General features: G+C 37.9%; 2 non-coding genes across 2 annotated transcripts; one reads left to right on the top strand and one right to left on the bottom strand.

The window, feature by feature from the left end:
* Positions 1 to 10,796: 10,796 nt before the first annotated feature.
* On the top strand, positions 10,797 to 10,904 carry LOC112752817 (small nucleolar RNA R71). The gene has a single exon (XR_003177231.1). It is a non-coding gene; the product is annotated as a small nucleolar RNA R71 (small nucleolar RNA).
* Positions 10,905 to 21,479: 10,575 nt separating this feature from the next.
* LOC112752123 (small nucleolar RNA R71) lies at positions 21,480 to 21,587 on the bottom strand. Its single transcript, XR_003176566.1, has one exon. It is a non-coding gene; the product is annotated as a small nucleolar RNA R71 (small nucleolar RNA).
* Positions 21,588 to 22,098: the final 511 nt, after the last annotated feature.

Raw genomic sequence — 22,098 nt, 5'->3', positions numbered from 1 at the left:
CTTCCATCTCTGATTGTTTTGACCTTGATGCATGTTCCTGTTATAATTTCCATTTCTTGCAACAGCATTGGGACCAAACTCAAAGCGATGGGGTGAGAACTCATAATAGCAAATAAAAATTGAAAACGAAAATAAAAACAAATTTAAATTAAAAGGTTATTAAAATTTAAATTTTGAATTTGAAAATCAAATTTTGAAATTTGAATTTTAAATTTTGAAATTTGAAATTTGAAATTTGAAATTTTGAATTTTGAATTTCGAAAAAGTCAACAATATAAGATAAAGATTTGAAAAAGGGTTAAATTTTTAAAAAAGGTTTGATTTTTTTAAAATTTTAAATTTAAATTTTAAAATTTGAATTTTGAATTTTGAATTTTGGAATTTAAATATTGAAATTTTAAAATTTGATTTTGAAATAAGATAAGATAAGATTTTGAAAAAAATATGATTTTTGAAAAAGATTTGAATTTTGAAATTTAAAACTAAGATAAGATAAGATAAAAATTTTAAAATAAAAATCTGAATTTTTTTTTTATTTTTTTATTTTTTTTAAAGAAAAATTTGAAAATCTAATTAAAATAAAGAGAAAATATATTTTTGAATTTAATGAGGAAAGAGAAAAACAATACAATGACACCAAACTTAAAATTTTTAGATCAAAACGAAGAAAACAACTAAGAACAACTTGAAGATCAAGATGAACACCAAGAACAAATTTTTGAAAAATTTTTAATAACTAAATAAAAACCAATAACCTCTTAATTTACGAAAAAGCAAAAATAAAAACAAAAATAAAAGCAAATAAACAAGTAAAAAGCAAATATTTACAATAACCAATAATAAGGCACATGTTTGCAATTCCTCGGCAACGGCACCATTTTTTGAAGAGAAAACTTTTGCGTGGTCTAGAAATTTGCAGATAAATCCTCGTTGCAGGTATAGCTTCTAAACCAACAAAAGTCCTTTCTTACAAAAGTTTTGGTTGTCACAAGTAACAAACCCAATAAATTTTATAAACCGAAGTATTCAAACCTCGGGTCGTCTTCTCAAGGAATTGCAGGCAGGTGTTCTTATTATTGGTTATGAGTTTTGTAAATTGGGGGTTTTGAAAGTATGGAACAAGTAATTTAAACGACAAGTAAAATAAATAAATAACTATAAAATAAACTCTTGGCAAGATATGAAAATTCGGAAGTCCTATCCTAGTTACTCTTATGAGAATTGAGTTTAACCCCACTTAGTTAACCTTTACAAAAGTAAGGGAAAGTCAAGTGGACTAATTAGTTAGATTCCCAAGTCCTAGCCAACTCCTAAGGAAAGACTAGAGTTAGTGGAATTCCAGTCAATTAGAGGAATTAATTAACAATCACGATAAGTTTAATAACTCAAGAGCCTCCAGTTAATCAATTAAAGCCAAGAATATAAAAAAAAAGCTAAATAAGAAATGGTATGCGAAATTGTTACTCAGGTTGTGAATTGTTGTTCGAAATTGATTCCCTGGCAATGGCACCAAAAACGGATGCACAGAACCATGGTCTAAACATATCTTCACAACTTCGCATAACTTACCAGCAAGTGCACTGGGTCGTCCAAGTAATACCTTACGTGAGTAAGCGTCGAATCCCACGGAGATTGTTGGTATGAAGCAAGCTATGGTCACCTTGTAAGTCTCAGTCAGGCAGATATAAAATAGTAATGGGGTTTTCGAAAATAAGTAATAAAAGAAGGATAGAAATACTTATGTAAATCATTGGTGAGAATTTCAGATAAGCGTATGGAGATGCAGTCGTTCCTCTGAACCTCTGCTTTCCTACTGTCTTCATCCAATCAGTCTTACTCCTTTCTATGGCTGGCTTTATGCAAGGGAATCACCGTTGTCAGTGGCTACATCCCCTTCTCTTGTGAAAATGGTCCAAGATGCCCTGTCACGGCACGGCTAATCATCTGAGGTTCCCGATCATGCTGGAATAGGATTCACCCTCCTTTTGCGTCTGTCACTACACCTAGCACTCGCGAGTTTGAAGCTCGTCACAGTCATTCAATCATTGAATCCTACTCAGAATACCACAGACAAGGTTTAGACTTTCCAGATTCTCTTGAATGCCGCCATCATTCTAGCTTACACCACGAAGATTCTGATTAAGAGATCTAAGAGATACTCATTCAATCTAATGTAGAACGGAAGTGGTTGTCAGGCACGCGTTCATAGGGAATGATGATGATTGTCACGTTCATCACATTCAGGTTGAAGTGCGAATAAATATCTTAGAAGCGGAATAAGTTGAATTGAATAGAAAACAGTAGTACTTTGCATTAATTCATGAGGAACAGTAGAGCTCCACACCTTAATCTATGGAGTGTAGAAACTCTACCGTTGAAAATACACAAGTGAAAGGTCCAGGCATGGCCGAGAGGCCAGCCCCCAAAACGTGATCACAGGATCAAAAATACAATCCAGGATGTCTAATACAATAGTAAAAAGTTCTATTTATAATAAACTAGCTACTAGGGTTTACAGAAGTAAGTAATTGATGCATAAATCCACTTCTGGGGCCCACTTGGTGTGTGCTTGGGCTAAGCTTGAGTTTTTCACGTGTAGAGGTCCTTCTTGGAGTTGAACGCCAGGTCGTAACGTATTTCTGGCGTTCAACTCTGGTTTGTGACTTGTTTCTGGCATTTAACTCCAGACAGCAGCGTAGAACTGGCGTTCAACGCCCTTTTACGTCGTCTAAACTCGGCCAAAGTATGGACTATTATACATGAAATCCCTGGATGTCTACTTTCCAGCGCAATTGGAAGCGCGCCATTTTGAGTTCTGTAGCTCCAGAAAATCCACTTTGAGTGCAGGGAGGTCAGAATCCAACAGCATCAGCAGTCCTTCTTCAACCTCTGAATCTGATTTTGGCTCAAGTCCCTCAATTTCAGCCAGAAAATACCTGAAATCACAGAAAAACACACAAACTCATAGTAAAGTCCAGAAATGTGAATTTAACATAAAAACTAATGAAAACATCCCTAAAAGTAACCAGATTCTACTAAAAACATACTAAAAACAATGTCAAAAAGCGTATAAATTATCCGCTCATCACAACACCAAACTTAAATTGTTGCTTGTCCCCAAGCAACTGAAAATCAAATAGGATAAAAAGAAGAGAATATACTATAAATTCCAAACTATCAATGAAACATAGCTCCAATCAAATGAGCGGGACTTATAGCTTTTTGCCTCTTGAATAGTTTTGGCATCTCACTTTATCCATTGAGGTTCAGAATGATTGGCATCTATAGGAACTCAGAGTTCTGATAGTGTTATTGATTCTCCTAGTTCAGTATGATGATTCTTGAACACAACTATTTTATGAGTCTTGGCTGTGGCCCTAAGCACTTTGTTTTCCAGTATTACCACCGGATACATAAATGCCACAGACACATAATTGGGTGAACCTTTTCAGATTGTGACTCAGCTTTGCTAAAGTCCCCAACTAGAGGTGTCCAGGGTTCTTAAGCACACTCTTTTTTTGCTTTGGACCTTGACTTTAACCGCTCAGTCTCAAGTTTTCACTCGACACCTACACGCCACAAGCACATGGTTAGGGACAGCTTGGTTTAGCCGCTTAGGCCAGGATTTTATTCCTTTAGGCCCTCCTATCCACTGATGCTCAAAGCCTTGGGATCCTTTTTATTTACCCTTTCCTTTTGGTTTTAAGGGCTATTGGCTTTTTGCTCTTGCCTCTTGGTTTTAAGAGCTTTTGGCTTTTTCTGCTTGCTTTTTCTTTCTAATTTTTTTTTGCCTATTTTTTTCTGCAAGCTTTGTTCTTTGCTGCTTTTTCTTGCTTCAAGAATCATTTTTATGATTTTTCAGATTATCAAATAACATGTTTCCTAGTCATCATTCTTTCAAGAGCCAACATATTTAACATTCTTAAACAATAACTTCAAAAGACATATGCACTGTTCAAGCATTCATTCAGAAAACAAGAAGCATTGTCACCACATCAATATAATTAAACTAAGTTCAAGGATAAATTCGAAACTCATGTACTTCTTGTTCTTTTGAATTAAAACATTTTTCATTTAAGAGAGGTGATGGATTCATAGGACATTCATAACTTTAAGACAAAGTTACTAACTACTAATGATCATGTAATGAAGACACAAACACAGATAAGCACTTAACATAGAAAACGAAAAACAGAGAAAGTAAGAACAAGGAATGAGTCCACCTTAGTGATGGTGGCGTTTCCTTCTTGAGGAACCAATGATGTCCTTGAGCTCTTCTATGTCTCTTCCTTGTCTTTGTTGCTCCTCCCTCATTGCTTTTTGATCTTCTCTAATTTCATGAAGGATGATGGAGTGCTCTTGATGTTCCACCCTTAATTGTCCCATGTTGGAGCTTAGTTCTCCTAGGGAGGTGTTGATTTGCTCCCAATAGTTTTGTGGAGGAAAATGCATTTGAGGCATCTCTGGGATCTCATGGTGATGAGCTTCATGCGCCTCTTGAGCTCCATGAATGGGCTCTCTTGCTTGCTCCATCTTTTTCTTAGTGATGGGCTTGTCCTCTTTAATGAGGATATCTCCCTCTATGTCAATCCCAGCCGAATTGCATAGGTGGCAAATGAGGTGAGGAAAGGCTAACCTTGCCATAGTGGAGGACTTGTCAGCCACCTTGTAGAGTTCTTGAGGTATAATCTCATGAACTTCCACCTCTTCTCCAATCATGATGCTATGAATCATGATGGCCCGGTCTATAGTAACTTCAGACCGGTTGCTAGTGGGAATGATTGAGCATTGAATGAACTCCAACCATCCTCTAGCTACAGGCTTAAGGTCCAGTCTTCTTTGTTGAACCGGTTTGCCTTTTGAGTCAATCTTCCATTGAGCTCCTTCTACACATATGTCCATGAGGACTTGGTCCAACCTTTGATAAAAGTTGACTCTCCTTGTGTAGGGGCGTGCGTTCTCTTCCATGTTTGGTAAGTTGAACGCCAACCTCACATTTTCCGGACTAAAATCTAAGTATTTCCCCCGAACCATGGTGAGATAATTCTTTGGGTTCGGGTTCTTACTTTGATCATGGTTCCTAGTGATCCATGCATTAGCATAGAACTCTTGAACCATTAGGATGCCGACTTGTTGGATGGGGTTTGTTAGAACTTCCCAACCTCTTCTTTGAATTTCATGTTGGATCTTCGAATACTCATTTCTTTTGAGTTTGAAAGGGACCTCGGGGATCACCTTCTTCTTGGCCACAACATCATAGAAGTGGTCTTGATGGGCTTTGGAGATGAACCTTTCCATCTCCCATGACTCGGAGGTGGAAGCTTTTATCTTCCCTTTCCCTTTTCTAGAGGATTCTCCGGTCTTAGGTGCCATCAATGGTAATGGAAAAACAAAAAGCTTATGATTTTACCACACCAAACTTAGAATTTTGCTCGCCCTCGAGCAAGAGAAGAAAGAATAGATGAAGAAGAAGAAGAAGTGGAGGAGAGGGAGAAGGGGTTGTGTTTCGGCCAAGAAGAGAAGAGAGGGTTGTGTTGTGTGAAAATGAGGAAGAATGGAGGGTTATATATAGGGATGGGAGGGGGTGAAGGTTCGGCCATTTAGGGTGGGTTTGGGCGGGAAATTGATTTTGAATTTTGAAGGTAGGTGGAGTTTATAAGGTAGGTTTATGGGGAAGAGTGGATGGATGTGAGTGGTGAAGAGGTGATGGGGAAGAGAGATTGAGGGGATTGGTGAAGGGTTTTGGGGAAGTGTGTTTATGGGATTGTGTGAAAGAGGGGTGAGAAGAAGTGAGTGGAGGTAGGTGGGGATCCTGTGGGGTCCACAGATCCTGAGGTGATCCTGTGGGGTCCACAGATCTTGAGGTGATCCTGTGGGGTCCACAGATCCTGAGGTGTTCAAGGATTTACAACCTTGCACCAAATTAGGCATGTAAAATGCCCTTGCACACAACTCTGGGCGTTCAGCGCCAGGTTGGTGCTTGTTCTGGGCGTTGAACACCCATTTGTAGCCTATTTCTGGCGTTGAACACCAGAACCATGCTTGTTCTGGGCGTTCAGCACCAGCTCTCCTCCAAGGTGCATTTCTGGCGTTCAAACGCCCAGATGCTGCCCATTTCTGGCGTTCAGCGCCAGAACCATGCTCTGTTCTGGCGTTTGATGCGTGGAAAACTTGTCTCTCAACAAATCTCCCTTCGGCAAGTGTACCGAAGTTGTCGTCAAGTAAAAACTCACAATAGAGTGAGGTCGAATCCCACAGGGATTGATTGATCAAGCAACTTTAATTAGAAGAATGTTCTAGTTGAGCGAATCCAGAAATTGGGTTGAGAGTTGCAGAAAATAAAATGGCGGGAATGTAAATAACAGAAAAATAAATGCTAGAATTAAAGGACTGGAAGTAAATGACTGAAAATAAATTGCAGAATTGTAAATGGGAATGGGGGATTTGCTTATAAAAGTAAATGACAGAAATTAAAGAGAATGGGTAAGATTAGAGATGGGGAGTTCATTGGGCTTAGGAGATGTTGCAATTCTCCGGATCAAGTTCATTTTCATCTCTTCCTCAATCAATGCACTCATTGATCTCCTTGGCAATCTTAAGTGATTGAATTGCAATTCCTTGCAATTCAATCTCTCAAATCTCGATCAATATCCAATTCCTTGGTCAATTGCTCATGAGAAGAGATGAAGTATGGTCACTGATTATACCACATGCATTTCCCAAACCAAGTATTAAGAGGGTTACAGTCACATACCCATCCAAACCCAATTTGGTCCAGCATGAGAAAGCATTTCTAGCTTGATCTCTTCATTCCTCTTCCAAGGTTCAAAAGAGATCCAAGTTTGAATAGCTTCTCTTCCAAGATAACTACTCAATTGGATGAAGATCGAAAGCTTTCAAGTAAAATCAAGAGGAAAGATAGAAGAAGAACAATAAAAATTAGTATTGATCCATCAAATTACAACAGATCTCCCTAATCCAATGAAAGGGGTTTAGTTGTTCATAGCTCTTGAAAATGAAAATAAAGATGGAGAATACATCATGAAACTAGAAATTGCAAAGAAAGTACATACAGAGAGTAATTCCTCAGCCTCCAGAACTTGAAAGAAAGTGTGTGAAGGGGGGAGAGTCCGAAGACCCCTCCATTCCCCGATGACTTGAAATGTAAAAACTAAGGCCTTTATATAGGCTTTCCTAAATTACAAAATGAAATTAAAAGCAAATTACACTTAAATGAAAATTCCTATTCTAGATGCTTCTTGTGGCCTTGATTGGTTGACAATTGTGGGCTTGCTTGCTTGAGCTTTGAAGTGGACTTGAGAGAGAAGTGAGTTAAATTGAGGTCCAGGTGCTAAAGTTAGTGCTAAAGTTAGCCACACTAACACTACAAGTGTGGCGTTAGTGCTAAAGTTATTGTGGCTAACGTTGCACTTGCTGCCCAGTTGGTGTTTTTGGGGCTTAAAAGATGCCTCTTGTTTGTGCTCCAATTTCATGCCCACTATAGAGTATTATATATCGTTGGAAATATCTGAATGTCAGCTTGCTAACACAACTGGAATCACCTCAATTGGACCTCTGTAGCTCAAGTTATGCTACTTTGAAGTGGACATGGTTGCTGGCATGGTCGCCAACGTTAATGAGAATGTTGAGTCTCAATAACGCCAGCGATTTCCCGTTTTTGAAGCTCAAACTTAGTGTCCACCCCATACTATTATATATTGTTGGAAAGCCCTGGATGTCTACTTTCTAATGCCTTTGGAAGCGCATCATTTGGAGCTCTACAACTCGAGTTATACTTCTTGGAAGGTGAAGAGGTCAGTTGGCCTAAATACAAGCTGATACCATGTTCATCATTGCACCTTCGGGGCAGGTTTTCTCCCTCAAATTTAGTGTCAACTATGTAGTGCCATATATGCTTGGAAAGCTCTGGAATCCTAATTTCCAATGCCACTGGAATCACCTCATTTGGAGCTTTGTGGCTCAAGTTATGCGTGTTTGAAGAAGGCATGGTCAAGCTGCCAGGTGGAACTTTTGCCCACGTTAACTAAGTTAACGTGGGAGTTAACGTGGCTCATTGTGGCTTGTGTGGCTCCTTCCAACGTTAGTGACAATGTTGAGTGTCACTAACGTTGGCTATCACCTTCTTTCATCCACGTTATCTTTCACGTTAACTAAGTTAACGTGGAAGTTAACGTGGCTTCCTTGGGGGTTGTGTGGTTGCTTTCAACGTTAGTGACAATGTTGGGTGTCACTAACGTTGTCGACCACCCTTGCCTCTTACGTTAGCTCCCACGTTAACCAAGTTAACGTGGGAGTTAACGTTGCATTTTGCACTTAGGTCAACGTTAGTGACAATGTTGAATGTCACTAACGTTGGCTTCCTTCCCCCTTTTAACGTTAGAGGCCATGTTAACTAAGTTAACGTGGACTCTAACGTGGCCACTTATGAGCTTGGTCCAACATTAGTGATAATGTTAAGTGTCACTAACGTTGGCTCCATTTCCTTTCTTCAAAGTTAATGCCACTAACTTTTCTCCATAACGTTGGGGCTTTCCTTCCTTCCACGTTAGTGTAACTAACGTAGCCACTAACGTGGCTCTTCTCTTCTTCTTTTGGCCTGAAATCAATCAAACAAAGTGCATCAAAGTCTTGCTCTTACTCATGGATCATGCATCATCCAATTTATCATATAATGCATGCAAAATTCTCATGAAATCATGTAAAGTGCACAATGTATGCTTGAATCAAGATGTAAGTGAATATCTGCCCAAAACTAGCTTATTTCCTAAGAAAATGCATGAAACTACCTTAAAAATAGTAAGAAAAGGTCAGTGAAACTGGCCAAGATGCCCTGGCATCAGCGTTGAACGCCCAAAACATGCTTCTTACTGGCGTTTAAACGCCAGTAAGGTCTTCCTCCAGGGTGTGATTTTTCTTCTGCTATTTTTGATTCCGTTTTCAATTTTTATATTTATTTTGTGACTCCACATGATCATGAACCTAATAAAACATGAAAAACAAAAATAAAATTAGATAATTAAACATTGGGTTGCCTCCCAACAAGCACTTCTTTAATGTCAATAGCTTGACAGTGGGCTCTCATGGAGCCACACAGATGTGCAGAGCTTTGTTGAGACCTCCCAACACCAAACTTAGAGTTTGGATATAAGGGTTTGACGCCAAACTTAGAGTTTGGTTGCGGCCTCCCAACACCAAACTTAGAGTTTGACTGTGGGGGCTTTGTTTGACTCTGCTTTGAGAGAAGCTTTTTCTGCTTCCTCTCCAGAGATGCAGAGAGAGATCCTTGAGTTGTAAACACAAGGTTGTCCTTATTTAATTGAAGGATCAATTCTCCTCTGTCCACATCAATCACAGCTCTTGCTGTGGCCAGGAAAGGCCTTCCTAGGATGATGGATTCATCCTCTTTCTTTCCAGTGTCTAGGACTATGAAATCAGCAGGGATGTAAAGGCCTTTAACCTTTACTAACACGTCCTCTACTTGTCCATAAGCCTGTTTTCTTGAATTGTCTGCCATCTCTAATGAGATTTTAGCAGCTTGCACCCCATAGATTCCCAGTTTCTCTATTACAGAGAGGGGGCATGAGGTTTATTCCTGAACCAAGGTCACACAGAGCCTTAAAGATCATGGTGCCTATGGTACAAGGTATTATGAACTTTCCAGGATCCTGTCTCTTCTGAGGCAATGTCAGTTGATCCAGATCACTTAGTTCATTGGTGAACAAGGGAGGTTCATCTTCCCAAGTTTTAATACCAAATAATTTTGCATTTAGCTTCATGATTGCACCAAGGAACTTGGCAGCTTGCTCTTCAGTAACATCCTCATTCTCTTCAGAAGAGGAATACTCATCAGAGCTCATGAATGGCATAAGGAGGTTCAATGGAATCTCTATGGTCTCTAGATGAGTCTCAGATTCCTTAGGTTCCTCAAAGGGAAGCTCCTTATTGATTACTGGACGTCCCAGGAGGTCTTCCTCCTTGGGATTCACGTTCTTCTCCTCTCTTGTGGGTTCGGCCATGGTAATTAATTCAATGGCCTTGCACTCTCCTTTTGGATTCTCTTCTGTATTGCTTGGGAGAGTACTAGGAGGGATTTCAGTGATCCTTTTACTCAGCTGGCCCACTTGTGCTTCCAAATTTCTAATGGAAGACCTTGTTTTATTCATGAAACTCACAGTGGCCTTAGATAGATCAGAGACTAAATTTGCTAAGCTAGATGGATTCTGCTCAGAATTCTCTGTCTGTTGCTGAGTGGATGATGGAAAAGGCTTGCTATTGCTAAACCTGTTTCTTCCACCATTATTAAAGCCTTGTTGAGGCTTTTGATCCTTCCATGAGAGATTTGGGTGATTTCTCCATGATGGATTGTAGGTGTTTCCATATGGTTCACCCATGTATTTTAACTTTGCTATTGCAGGGTTCTCAGGATCATAAGCTTCTTCCTCAGAAGATGCCTCTTGAGTACTGTTGGATGCAGCTTGTATTCCATTCAGACTCTGAGAAATCATATTGACTTGCTGAGTCAATATTTTGTTCTGAGCCAACATGGCATTCAGTGTATCAATTTCAAGAACTCCCTTCTTCATAGGCGTCCCAGTACTCACAGGGTTCCTCTCAGAAGTGTACATGAACTGGTTATTAGCAACCATGTCAATGAGTTCTTGAGCTTCTGCAGGCGTTTTCTTTAGGTGAATGGATCCACCTGCAGAAGTATCCAATGACATCTTTGATAGCTCAGATAAACCATCATAGAATATATCCAGGATGGTCCATTCTGAAAGCATGTCAGAAGGACACTTTTTGGTCAGCTGCTTGTATCTTTCCCAAGCTTCATAGAGGGATTCACCTTCTTTCTGTCTGAAGGTTTGAACATCAGCTCTAAGCTTGCTCAGCTTTTGAGGAGGAAAGAACTTGGCTAAGAAAGTCGTGACCAGCTTATCCCAAGAGTTCAGGCTGTCTTTGGGTTGAGAGTCCAACCATATTCTAGCTCTGTCTCTTACAGCAAAAGGGAAAAGCATGAGCCTGTAGACTTCAGGATCTACTCCATTAGTCTTAACAGTATCACAGATCTGCAAGAATTCAGTTAAGAACTGAAAAGGATCTTCAGATGGAAGTCCATGAAACTTGCAGTTCTGCTGCATCAGAGAAACTAGCTGAGGTTTCAGCTCAAAATTGTTTGCTCCAATGGTAGGAATGGAGATGCTCCTTCCATGTAAATTGGAATTAGGTGCAGTAAAGTCACCAAGCATTCTCCTTGCATTATTGTTGTTGGGTTCGGCTGCCATCTCCTTTACTTGTTCGAAATTTTCAATAAGGTTGTCTCTGGATTGTTGTAATTTAGCTTCTCTTAGTTTCCTCTTCAGAGTCCTTTCAGGTTCTGGATCAGCTTCAACAAGAATGCCTTTTTCTTTGTCCCTGGTCATAAGAAAAAGAAGAGAAAAAGAAAAGAAGAGGAATCCTCTATGTCACAGTAAAGAGGTTCCTTATTATTAGTAGAAGAAGAGAAGAAGAAAAAATTCGAACACAGATAGAAGAGGGGGTTCGAATTTGGTGAGTGATGTGAGGAAGAGATGTTAGTAGATGAATAAATAAATAGAATAAGATGAGAGAGGGAGAGGATTTTCGAAAATAATTTTTGAAAAAGAGTTAGTGATTTTCAAAAATAGTTTTTGAAAAAAAAGTTAGTAATTTTTGAAAATTCAAATAAAAAATAAAATAATTAGTCTAATTAAAAAGAAATTTTGAAAAAGAGGGAAGATATTTTCGAAAATTAGAGAGAGAGAGTTAGTTAGGTAGTTTTGAAAAAGGTAAGAAACAAACAAAAAGTTAGTTAGTTAGTTGAAACAAATTTTGAAAAGATAAGAAGTTAGGAAGTTAGAAAAGATATTTTGAAATCAAATTTTTGAAAAAGGTAAGATAAGAAGATATTTTTGAAAAGATATGATAGAAATTAGTTTTTGAAAAAGATTTGATTTTTAAAATCTCAATTAATGACTTGATTCACAAGAAATCACAAAATATGATTCTAGAACTTAAAGTTTGAATCTTTCTTAACACGCAAGTAACAAACTTGAAATTTTTGAATCAAAACATTAATTGATGATGTTATTTTCGAAAATATGATGTAAAATTAAGAAAAATATTTTTGAAAAATATTTTTGGAATTTTCGAAAATAACTAAGAAATTTGAAAAAGATTTGATTTTTGAAAAAGATTTTGAAAAAGATAAGATTTTCAAATTGAAAATTTGATTTGACTTATAAGAAACAACTTGATTTTAAAAATTTTTGAAAAAGTCAATCCAAATTTTCGAATATGATGAGAGAAAAAGGGAAAGATATTCTTTTGATTTTTGAATTTTTATGATGAGAGAGAAAAACAAAAAAAATTATGCAATGCATGAAAGTTATGGATCAAAACAATGAATGCATGCAAGAATGCTATGAATGTCAAGATGAACACCAAGAACACTATGAAGATCATGATGAACATCAAGAACACAATTTTGAAAAATTTTTAATGCAAAGAAAACATGCAAGACACCAAACTTAGAATTCTTTAATGCTTAGACATAAAGAATTCAGGAATGCATATGAAAAACAAGAAAAGACACAAAACATGCAAATGCAAAGATCAAACAAGAAGACTTACCAAGAACAACTTGAAGATCATGAAGAACACCACCATGAATGCATGAAATTTTCTAAAAATGCAAGATGAATATGCAATTGACACCAAACTTATAACATGACTCAAGACTCAAACAAGAAACACAAAAAATATTTTTGATTTTTATGATTTTTTAATTTTTTTGTATTTTTTTTCGAAAATTATTTTGAAAAAGAAAAATAAGGATTCCAAAATTTTTAATATGAATTCTAGGAATCTTATGCTTTTTAGTCTAAAGCTCCAATCAAAGGGCCAGGCATGGCTTAATAGCCAGCCAAGCTTTAGTATGTAAATCAGGAACAGCAGCAGGTGGATTAGCAACAATTAGCTTGCTCTTGTTAACAAATTGGAAGCCTCAGTCCAAATGAATTTAGACATGGCTTTACAGCCAGCCAGGCTTCACATGCTTCATGAAACACTAGAATTCATTCTTAAAAATTCTGAAGAAAAATATATTTTTGAAAACATTTTTTTTCAAAAATAGATGAGAAATTTTTGAAAGATTTTTGAAAAATTTTTGAAAATAAAAATAAAAAGAAAATTACCTAATCTGAGCAACAAGATGAACCGTCAGTTGTCCAAACTCGAACAATCCCCGGCAACGGCGCCAAAAACTTGATATACGAAATTGTTACTCAGGTTGTGAATTGTTGTTCGAAATTGATTCCCTGGAAATGGCACCAAAAACGGATGCACAGAACCATGGTCTAAACATATCTTCACAACTTCGCATAACTTACCAGCAAGTGCACTGGGTCGTCCAAGTAATACCTTACGTGAGTAAGGGTCGAATCCCACGGAGATTATTGGTATGAAGCAAGCTATGGTCACCTTGTAAATCTCAGTCAGGCAGATATAAAATAGTAATGGGGTTTTTGAAAATAAGTAATAAAAGAATGATAGAAATACTTATGTAAATCATTGGTGAGAATTTCAGATAAGCGTATGGAGATGCAGTCGTTCCTCTGAACCTCTGCTTTCCTGCTGTCTTCATCCAATCAGTCTTACTCCTTTCTATGGCTGGCTTTATGCAAGGGCATCACCGTTGTCAGTGGCTACATCCCCTCCTCTTGTGAAAATGGTCCAAGATGCCCTGTCACGGCACGGCTAATCATCTGAGGTTCCCGATCATGCTGGAATAGGATTCACCCTCCTTTTGCGTCTGTCACTATGCCCAGCACTCGCGAGTTTGAAGCTCGTCACAGTCATTCAATCATTGAATCCTACTCGGAATACCAGAGACAAGGTTTAGACTTTCCAGATTCTCTTGAATGCCGCCATCATTCTAGCTTACACCACGAAGATTCTGATTAAGAGATCTAAGAGATACTCATTCAATCTAATGTAGAACGGAAGTGGTTGTCAGGCACGCGTTCATAGGGAATGATGATGATTGTCACGTTCATCACATTCAGGTTGAAGTGCGAATGAATATCTTAGAAGCGGAATAAGTTGAATTGAATAGAAAACAGTAGTACTTTGCATTAATTCATGAGGAACAGCAGAGCTCCACACCTTAATCTATGGAGTGTAGAAACTCTACCATTGAAAATACACAAGTGAAAGGTCTAGGCATGGCCGAGAGGCCAGCTCCCAAAACGTGATCACAGGATCAAAAATACAATCCAGGATGTCTAATACAATAGTAAAAAATTCAATTTATAATAAACTAGCTACTAGGGTTTACAAAAGTAAGTAATTGATGCATAAATCCACTTCCGGGGCCCCACTTGGTGTGTGCTTGGGCTAAGCTTGAGTTTTGCACGTGTAGAGGTCCTTCTTGGAGTTGAACGCCAGGTTGTAACGTATTTCTGACGTTCAACTCTGGTTTGTGACTTGTTTCTGGCGTTTAACTCCAGACAGCAGCGTAAAACTGGCGTTCAACCCCCTTTTACGTCGTCTAAACTCGGCTAAAGTATGGACTATTATATATTGCTGGAAAGCCCTGGATGTCTACTTTCCAACGCAACTGGAAGCGCGCCATTATGAGTTCTGTAGCTCCAGAAAATCCACTTTGAGTGCAGGGAGGTCAGAATCCAACAGCATCAGCAGTCCTTCTTCAACCTCTGAATCTGATTTTTGCTCAAGTCCCTCAATTTTAGCCAGAAAATACCTGAAATCACAGAAAAATACACAGACTCATAGTAAAGTCCAGAAATGTTAATTTAACATAAAAACTAATGAAAACATCCCTAAAAGTAACCAGATTCTACTAAAAACATACTAAAAACAATGTCAAAAAGCGTATAAATTATCCGCTCATCAAGAATCATAAATCTGAAATACCTCAATTTATATTAAATAAAGAAAATCCTAACATGAATGGTTCATAAGCCAATTTGGATAAGAAGAGAATCAATAAGAAAAATAAATAAACCAGAGTACTAGAACAAATAAAAGTAGAAGAGAAGTTAAATTAAAGGAACATTGAACCTGTGATGAAGAAGAAATAATCCTAAATCCTAAAACTAGATCCTAAGAGAGAGGAGAGAACCTCTCTCTCTCTAAAAACTACATCTAATCCTAAAATTATGAATTATGAAAAGCATGATTATGAATGGATGCATTCTCCTACTTTATAGCCTCTAATTTGTGTTTTCTGAGCCGAGAACTGGGTCAGAAACAACCCAGAATTTGCTGGTTTTGAATTCAAACACGCTGGTTTTTTCGCCACTGGGATGCGTTCGCATAGATCACACGTTCGCGTCAGTTATCGTCAGGGCAACTATGGCAAATTATAAATTAAATCGAAGCCCCGGACGTTAGCTTTCCAACGCAACTAGAACCGCATCATTTGGACCTCTGTAGCTAAAGTTATAGCCGTTTGAGTGCAAAGAGGTCAGGCTGGACAGCTTAGCAATTTCTCCAACTTCTTGTATTCCTTCCACTTTTGCATGCTTTCTTTCCATCCTCCAAGCCATTCCTGCCCTATAATATCTGAAAACACTTAACACACATATCAAGGCATCGAATGGTAATAAGAGAGGATTAAAATTAGCTAAATTAAGATCAAAGAAACATGTTTTCAATCATAGTACAAAATCATGAAGGAAAACGTAAAACATGCGATTAGTATGAATAAGTGGGTAAAAAGTTGATAAAAACCACTCAATTGAGCACAAGATAAACCATAAAATAGTGGTTTATCAGTCATCCAAAGGGGTCTTCCACCAAAGCTCAAAGATCCAGGAAGCTTCATCCTATCTTGCACCATAGGCGATAGAACATTGGACAAAGCCCACTGTGATTTAGGAGCCAGCATCAATTTAATGCCCCTCTCACTAATAAAGAAGCTTGAAATAGAGGAAGTAAAGCCCACTAGGATGTCACTTCAAATGGCTGACAGATCACTAAAAATACCAAATGGAGTTGTAGAAAATTTATTGGTGAAGATTAGAGGATTTATCTTCCCTGCTGACTTTGTCATCTTAGATAGGGAGGAGGAAGGACACAACTCAATCATCTTGGGGAGGCCCTTTCTAGCCACAGCAAGGGCTATAATTGATGTAGAGAAAGGAGAAATGACACTCAGAGTGCATGATGAGAAGATGATCATTAATGTCTTTAAAGCCATGAAATATCCCCCTGAGGAAGAAAAGCATATGAGAGTGGAAATGGTGGAAGAAGTAGAGAGGGGGCTGCTTGAAGCCAACAACCAGGAGGAACAAGAAGTGGAAATAGAAGTGGAACAAGATTACATAGAGGGGGAAGTGGTAGAAATCTCCTCTAAAGGCAAGACAGAGGCGAAACCAAAACAAGAGTTAAAGCCTCTCCCCCCTCATCTCAAGTATGTATTTCTTGGAGAAGCAGAAGCCTTGCCAGTGATCATAAATTCCTTCTTGAACATAGAAGAAGAAACAAAGCTGATTGAGGTGCTGAAAGCTCACAAGATAGCCTTGGGTTGGACAATTAATGATATCAAGGGCATAAGCCCTGCTATTTGTATGCATAAAATTCTATTGGAGGAAGATTCAAGTCCTGTAGTTCAACCCCAAAGAAGGCTTAACCCAACCATGAAGGAGGTGGTTCAAAAAGAGGTAATGAAGCTATGGAATGCTGAAATCATATACCTAATTTCTGACAGCTCTTGGGTGAGCCCAGTATAGGTTGTGCAAAGGAAGGGAGGAATGACAGTCATTTCCAATGAGAAGAACGAGTTAATCCCCACAAGGACAGTGACTGGGTGGAGGATGTGCATAGATTATAGAAGACTGAATGATGCTACAAGAAAAGATCATTTTCCTCTCCCATTCATTGACCAGATGTTGGAAAGATTGCCTGGCCATGCATACTATTACTTCCTGGACGGGTACTCTGGGTACAATCAAATAGTAGTGGATCCCAAGGATCAAGAAAAGACTTCCTTCACCTGTCCATTTGGAGTCTTCGCTTACAAAAGGATGCCCTTTGGGCTGTGCAATGCCCGTGTAACTTTTAAAAGGTGTATGCTTTCTATATTTTCTGACATGGTGGAAAAGTTTTTAGAAGTCTTCATGAATGATTTTTCTATCTTTGGCAATTCATTTAACACTTGCTTGCATTATTTAACTCTTGTTATGAAAAGATGCCAAGAAAATAATCTGGTATTGAATTGGGAGAAATGCCATTTCATGGTTCCTGAAGGGATAGTTCTTGGGCATAAGGTTTCAAGCAAAGGTATAGAAGTTGACAAAGCAAAAATACAAATCATTGAAAAGCTTCCTATACCTATTAATGTGAAAGCAGTAAGGAGTTTTCTTGGACATGCTGGTTTTTACAGAAGGTTCATCAAAGATTTTTCAAAAATAGCAAAACCATTGAGTAATTTACTAATGATTGATAATCCTTTTATCTTTGATGACAATTGCAAGCATGCCTTTGAAACTTTAAAGAGAAAACTCATTACAGCACTGATGAGCGGATAATTTATATGCTTTTTGGCATTATTTTTAGTATGTTTTTAGTATGTTTTAGTTAGTTTTTATTATATTTTTAGTAGTTTTTATTTAAAATTCACTTTTCTGGACTTTACTATGAGTTTGTGTGTTTTTCTGTGATTTCAGGTATTTTCTGGCTGAAATTGAGGGACCTGAGCAAAAATCTGATTCAGAGGCTTAAAAGGACTGCAAATGCTGTTGGATTCTGATCTCCCTGCACTCGAAGTGGATTTTCTTGAGCTACAGAAGCCCAATTGATGCGCTCTCAATTGCGTTAGAAAGTCGACATCCTGGGCTTTCCAGCAATATATAATAGTTCATACTTTGTCCGAGATTTGATGGCCCAAACTGGCGTTCAAAGTCAGCTCAAGAATTCCTAGCGTTAAACGCCGGAACTGGCACCAAAGTGGGAGTTAAACGCCCAAACTGGCACAAAAGCTGGCGTTTAACTCTAGGAAAAGTCTCTACACGAAAATGCTTCAATGCTCAACCCAAGCACACACCCAGTGGGCCCGGAAGTGGATATTTACGTCATTTTCTCATTTTTGTAAACCCTAAGCTACTAGTTCTCTATAAATAGGACCTTTTGTTATTGTATTTAGAGAGGAATCTTTGAGTAGTTCTATGCTACCTTAGATCATGTTTTGGGGCTGGCCTCATGGCCATGCCTAGACCATGTTCTTTTGTATTTTCAGTGGTGGAGTTTCTACACACCATAGATTAAGGTGTGGAGCTCTGCTGTACCTCGAGTATCAATGCAATTACTATTGTTCTTCTATTCAATTCAGCTTGTTCTTGTTCTAAGATATCACTTGCTCTTCAACTTGATGAATGTGATGATCCGTGACACTCATCATCATTCTCACCTATGAACGTGTGCCTGACAACCACCTCCGTTCTACATTCGATTGAGTTTTTATCTCTTGGATTCCTTAATCAGAATCTTTGTGGTATAAGCTAGAATTGATGGCGGCATTCTTGAGAATCCGGAAGGTCTAAACCTTGTCTGTGGTATTCTGAGTAGGATTCAAGGATTGAATGACTGTGACGAGCTTCAAACTCATGATTGTGGGGCGTTAGTGACAGACGCAAAAGAATCACTGGAGTCTATTCCGACATGATCGAGAACCGACAGATGAATAGCCATGCTGTGACAGAGTGCGTTGAAAATTTTCACTGAGAGGACGGGATTGTAGCCACTGACAATGGTGATGCCCAACATACAGCTTGCCATGGAAAGGAGTAAGAAGGATTGGATGAAGACAGTAGGAAAGCAGAGAGACGGAAGGGACAAAGCATCTTTATACGCTTATCTGAAATTCTCACCAATGAATTACATAAGTATCTCTATCTTTATTTTATATTTTATTTATCTTTTAATCATTCATCCTCCATAACCATTTGAATCTGCCTGACTGAGATTTACAAGATGACCATAGCTTGCTTCATACCAACAATCTCTGTGGGATCGACCCTTACTCGCGTAAGGTTTATTACTTGGACGACCCAGTGCACTTGCTGGTTAGTTGTGCGAAGTTTTGATAAAGAGTTGAGATTACAATTGTGCGTACCATGTTGATGGCGCCATTGATGATCACAATTTCGTGCACCAAGTTTTTGGCGCCGTTGCCAGGGATTGTTCGAGTTTGGACAACTGACGGTTCATCTTGTTGCTTAGATTAGGTACTTTTCCTTTTTATTTTTCGAAAAAAAAATTTTTCAAAAATACAAAAAGATTTTCTATTTTGTTCTTCAGAATTTTTAAGAATGAATTCTAGAGTTTCATGATGATTTGTTGAAGTCTGGCTGGCTGAGAAGCCATGTCTAATCTTTTGGACCGAGGTTTCAACTTATCATCACAAGAGCTTGTTGATTTCTATCAATTTTGCTATTGAAAGCAATGATCTGCTAAAGCTTGGCTGGCCATTGGCCATGTCTAGTGTTTTGGACCGGAGCTTTCATTGAAAGCTTGGCTGGCTAGTAAGCCATGTCTAATTCCTGGACCGGAGTCTTAGACTAGCATTGCAATGATTCCTGGAATTCTTATTAAAAGTTTTAATTCTCTTTATTTTCTTCTCTATATAATTTTCGAAAATCACAAAAAAAATTTTTAAAACTATAAAAACCAAAAATATTTTATGTTTTTTTGTTTGAGTCTAGTATTAATTTTTAAGTTTGGTGTCAATTGCATGTTTCTATTTTTCTTGCATTTTTCAAAAATTACATGCATGTGTCTTCATTTATCTTCAAGTTGTTCTTGATGATTTCCTTGCTCTGATCTTTAAATTCTCTTGTTTAGTGTGTTTTGTTGTTTCTCATATGCATTCTCAATTTGTTAGTGTCTCCTATATGAAAATTTTTAAGTTTGGTGTCCTGCATGCATTGTTTATTTGATCTTAGTTGCATTTTTATTGTTTCTCATCATCAAAAAATTCAAAAATATTTTTCAATAATACAGAGAATTGAAGATTCAGAACATTCAGCAGAGGAATCAAACAGAAAAAGCTGGGCGTTCAAAACGCCCAGTGAAGAAGGAAAACTGGCGTTTAAACGCCAGCCAGGGTACCTGGTGGGCGTTTAACGCCCAAAAAGGTAGAGATTTGGGCGTTAAACACCCAGAATGGTGCCCATTCTGGGCGTTTAACGCCAAGATGACACTAGAGGGAAGATTTTGTTTTTAATTCACATTTTTTTTCAAGTTTTCATTTTTTTCAAAATCAAATCTTTTTCAAATCATATCTTTTCAATCATATATTTTCAAAATCAATTTTCAAAAATACTTGATAACAATTAATGATTTGATTCAAGAATTTCAAGTATGTTGCCTTTTCTGTTGAGAAAGGTTTAATGTTTGAATCTTATCTTTTCTCGTTAGCCAAGTCATTAATTTTAAAAATCAAATCTTTTTAAAATTGTTTTTCAATCATATCTTTTTAAAACCATAACTTTTCAATCATATCTTCTTAATCACATCTTTTTCAAAATTAAATTTTCAATCATATCTTTTTGCTTTCTAATTTCAAAATCTTTTTCAAAAATCACTTTATTTCTTTCCCAACTCTAATTTTCGAAAATCATTCTTCAATTTTTCAAAATTATTTCAAAATCTTTTACCTTAATTTTTGAAAATTCTTCCCCTATTTTTACATCCTTCTTTTTAAGGGACTAAGACTCCTCATCAAGGTGCAATTCGAACTCTATCCCTCTTGATAAGTTCGAATTCCCTCTTCTCCACCTCCTCCTTCTATTCTTCTTTTCTTCTGACACCTCAAGGAATCTCTATACTGTGACATAGAGGATTCCCTACTTTCTTGTTCTCTTCTCTTTCATATGAGCAGGAACAAAGATAAAGGCATACTTGTTCAAGCTGACCCGGAACCTGAAAGGACCTTGAAGCGAAAGCTAAGAGAGGCTAAAGCACAACTCTCTGGAGAGGACCTAACAAAAATCTTCAAACTAGAAGAAGAAACCATGGCAGCCGAAAACAACAACAATGGCAACAATGCAAGGAAGGTGCTTAGTAACTTCACTGCACATACTCCTGATTTCTATGGGAGAAGCATCTCTATCCCTGCCATTGGAGCAAACAACTTTGAGCTTAAGCCTCAATTAGTTTCTCTAATGCAACAGAATTGCAAGTTTCATAGAATTCCATTGGAAGATCCTCATCAGTTCTTAGCTGAATTCTTGCAAATCCGTGACACTGTCAAGACCAATGGGGTTGACCCTGAAGTCTACAGACTTATGCTTTTTCCTTTTGCTGTAAGAGACAGAGCTAGGATATGGTTGGATTCACGACCTAAGGAAAGCCTGAACTCTTGGGAGAAGCTAGTCAATGCCTTCTTGGCAAAGTTCTTTCCACCTCAAAAATTGAGTAAGCTTAGAGTGGAAGTCCAAACCTTCAGACAGAAGGAAGGTGAATCCCTCTATGAAGCTTGGGAGAGATACAAGCAATTGATCAGAAGGTGCCCTTCTGACATGCTTTCAGAATGGAGCATCATAGGTATCTTCTATGATGGTCTGTCTAAATTGTCCAAGATGTCATTGGACAGCTCTGCTGGAGGATCTCTTCATCTGAAGAAGACGCCTGTAGAAGCTCAGGAACTCATTGAAATGGTTGCAAATAACCAATTTATGTACACTTCTGAGAGGAATCTTGTGAATAATGGGACAAGTCAGAAGAAAGGAGTTCTTGAGATTGATACTCTGAATGCCATATTGGCTCAGAACAAAATATTGACTCAGCAAGTCAATATGATTTCTCAAAGTCTGTCTGGAATGCAAGCTGCACCAGGCAGTACTAAGGACGCTTCATCTGAAGAAGAAGCCTATGATCCTGAGAACCCATCAATGGAAGAGGTGAATTACATGGGTGAACCCTATGGAAACACCTACAATCCTTCATGGAGAAACCATCCAAATCTCTCATGGAAGGACCAACAGAGGCCTCAACAAGGCTTCAACAACAACAATGGTGAAAGCAACAGGTTTAGCA

The sequence above is a fragment of the Arachis hypogaea genome, chromosome 15 (genome assembly GCF_003086295.3).
Source record: "Arachis hypogaea cultivar Tifrunner chromosome 15, arahy.Tifrunner.gnm2.J5K5, whole genome shotgun sequence".
NCBI classification, from domain to species: domain Eukaryota; kingdom Viridiplantae; phylum Streptophyta; class Magnoliopsida; order Fabales; family Fabaceae; genus Arachis; species Arachis hypogaea.
Note: the sequence above shows the minus strand (reverse complement) of the source record. Positions and strands in the feature narration are given on the sequence as shown.